This window comes from Lactuca sativa, chromosome 2, assembly GCF_002870075.4.
Source record: "Lactuca sativa cultivar Salinas chromosome 2, Lsat_Salinas_v11, whole genome shotgun sequence".
Taxonomy (NCBI): Eukaryota; Viridiplantae; Streptophyta; class Magnoliopsida; order Asterales; family Asteraceae; genus Lactuca; species Lactuca sativa.
Window position 1 is genome coordinate 80,839,741 of NC_056624.2, and position 3,613 is coordinate 80,843,353.

Below are 3,613 nucleotides of genomic sequence, written 5' to 3' on the forward strand. Positions count from 1 at the left end.
TGTTATGTGTGTTCTCTCTCTATCTAGCATGTATAGTAATATACTGTAATGTTCTAGCTGTAATGTATGATCTCTCTGTCTAGCAAGTATAGTAATGTACAATAATGATCTAGAAAGTATTGACTCATGAATGAACTGACTCATTGTATGATATCGTGTTCTAGTAATAGTTCTAGTATCTTCCTAAACTACCCATATGGTAGTTTACTAGTAATCTAACTGGTATGTATGGACATGGATGTATACCCTTGCTACCCAAGGGTATGGGATGAACTGGAAGGGCCTTTATGACTATATATGTACATATGCTATATAACTAATGTTTAAACGACCTTCGGATGAGTACCCGATATCCCACCAGACCACATCTCAAGCGCGAAAAGGAAATAGGGTGGATAGCCTTCCTATGCCTTTTAAACATTTCTTATATAACTATACATATAGAGGCATGCAATTTATAATATAAAAGCATAAATAAGTTTTGTAAAACATTTGAACATAATTATTATCTTAAGAAAAGATCGACTTGATGTCAATCTATAAAACAGTTTAAAGGCATAGGTTTAATAAAACAGTTTAGTATAAAGAAACATTTGTTTGAAACACAATTTTAAATAAGTTTGAAATATGATATACAGAGTAAAATGTACAGTGTAATAAAGAGTTTAAAACATATAAAAGGTTTATAAAAATCATTTGAAGGAAACTGTTTGGTAAAACGGCTAATGTGTAGTAAATCATTTGAATGCTTCATATTAATCACATGTGATTGATATAATAACTAGCATAATTCTACTCATTAATCACATGTGATTGATATAATAACTAGCATGATTCTACTTGTATCCCCCCATAAAACATTTAAAAATAGTTTAAAACATTATTTAAGGGGTATGAACTCACCTGCAGTAAGTGACTGGAATTGAACGGACTGTTATCGTAAGGAAGGATCGGACAAGTGCTTGGTGTCAAGTGAAGACTTTAGAAACACACAATGATCCTAATTACATATGAAGACATATGTATATAAATAATTAGTGATTAAAACACTAATTATACAAGTATAAACATTTAAACGCGAGGAAAACACTTTTGGTCAAGTGTTAGGAGGCTAATGGGTTGCAACAAAGGAGTGCAATGCCCCTAATGGGAGTTTATGGTCTAATGGCCATATGTTTTGGAGTTTACGGCCCAGGGGAGTAAACTCCTGGCCGTAAACTCTCCTTAGGGTCACTAAATGAAGCTTAGAATTACTACAACTCTAGTGGTGAATTGTTTCAAGGCTAAATCAAGTGTTTGGGCTTCCTATTAACTCCTTTAAGGAGTTTACGGCCTTGGGACCATATTCCCTTGGAGTTTACAGCCGTAAACTCCCTTGGGAGGGTGTTTATGGTGTTTTCAAGTCTCAAACATTTCAAGGTTATGATCTATGGTGGGTTCTAGGCATAAGGAAGGAGTTAGGGTGTCATTTGACCCCTTTATAGGGGTTTACGGCCCAAGAACTTGTCTTGGCCGTAAACTCCTTAATACTTGTGATTCCTTATGTTTTATAGGCTTTAAACACTTTAGGGTACATGTCTAAAATCAAGTCTAAGCCTTAGGTGCCTTAAAAGCACCATTTTGTGCATGCTTTTTGGAGTTTACGGCCTAAGAGACTCTTGGACCGTGACCTCCCAAACTTGGGTGATTCTTGCTTGATTTCATGTCCCTAATACACTCCTATACAAGTCCAAGGCAGTAGTATATCATGGGGGACAATCTAGGCTTGGTTTCGGGAGTTTACCGCCCAAGAACACCTTGGGGAGTAAACTCCTAAATCGAATGATTTAGCTATGTAATCTATGTTATGAACACATTTAAAGCTTTCTAACACTACTAGAAAGAGTTACTCACAATTTGGGATAAAAACCCGAAGATCCGTGAGAGAGAATTTTGACTTTTTTCTCTAAATGGAATTCAACTAATGAACCAATTTGGTTCAGAATTCTATTTATGGTCCTGAGATATTTTTGGTAGAAAATATTTTTATTCCTGGAACGAATTCTAATGTCCTAGAGTATTGGGATAACAGTGTTGCACAAAACCCTAATGCATCCACTCTCCTAATATATCCTTAAGTGTAAAATCCTGAAAACTGCCAAACTTATACTCAAAATCTGAGTTTTCACTGTAACTGTTCTACTTCTATTGGCTTCAAATGGTTTGTTCAGAATGGAAATTTCGGGTTGTCACATCGTGAGCCGTTACAAGACAAAATAATCAAGGCTTCAACCCATAAGACATGACATGCATCTTCCACACGTTGTGAGATCCGTCTATACGTCATTTTGGTCCAAAAACCTCTTAATCCATTAAGCTACCAATCCATCTTTTCCAAGAGGCTTCCAAACACTCCGACGGTCATAAAAATTGATGCTTTAAGGCCTTGAATGTCCAACATCATCCAAACTTTAGATCCATGACATATAAGCATCTAGGAACCCTAAGGACCCATAAAGTTCCCAACTTTATGGATTCCCAACACCCCAACTCTTAAGATCTTGGAAAAATTGTCATAAACCTTAGATCTAGCAACAAGGAAACATAAAGCTTGGATTGTGATTACTCGCATTGGTCTAGAAGCTTAGCTAAAGGTTGCAAATGAGGCTTCCAAACTGCAACTATGATTCTATGGTGATCTCCTCCTCTTCAAACCATCAAAACTCCACCAAAAGCTCAAGAAACACAAAAAAAAGGGCTAGGGTTAGGGCTTTACTGGGTAAGAGGAAGGTGGAGGCTGGCAAATGAACCCTAAAACTGAGTTAATGGGGCTTAAATACGTGGGAAATCCTAATGTCGCACCCCAAAAATCATGACCAAAAATTTCATTTTTAAATCATTACTAAAACCATATTATCTGATCGTTTCATCAAAACATAATTTATAGTATCTCAAACATTATTATCATAGTATCAAAACATCAAAGTAAAACATCCCATGCTAAAACATCTTGGTGTGTGCAATGCAGTCATCCTGAGCTCTTCCCTTCGCTATAGGAAGTACCTGAAACCAAAACTGAAAACCGTAAGCACGAAGCTTAGTGAGTTCCCTAACTTACCACATACCATAAAACTAGAAACATATACTAGGCCCCGCCCCCTACATCGGGACTTGCCTGACATCGAGCCCTTCCCTACATCAGATCCCGCCTGGCATCGTGTTACACACCCAAACCGAAATGGCGGAAATGTTCGGGGGTGAATGACATGATATGTTGTATCACAACAATTGCATCATAGTAATCAAAGTAAACACAACCATTACATTGAATATATATATAAAAAAAGGTATTTACATTTGTTTGATTCATATTTATATACATCAAAAGCAACAAAATAAAGACGTGTCTCTATATGCTCCGTCTTCTCAAAAGTTTGCTGAGGTACCTGTCTATTAATTTCTTGAGACTACAAGCGGTTTTGAAAAGAGTATCAACATTAAACTGGTGAATTCCTAAGCATGTTTTTGTAATGAAAACCAGTCATTGAATCTGTAAATTGTTTGTATGCTTCCCAATAAAATCCAATATTTTTCAACATATAGGTTTGTTACGGTTTTCTATAGTAGTGAATAA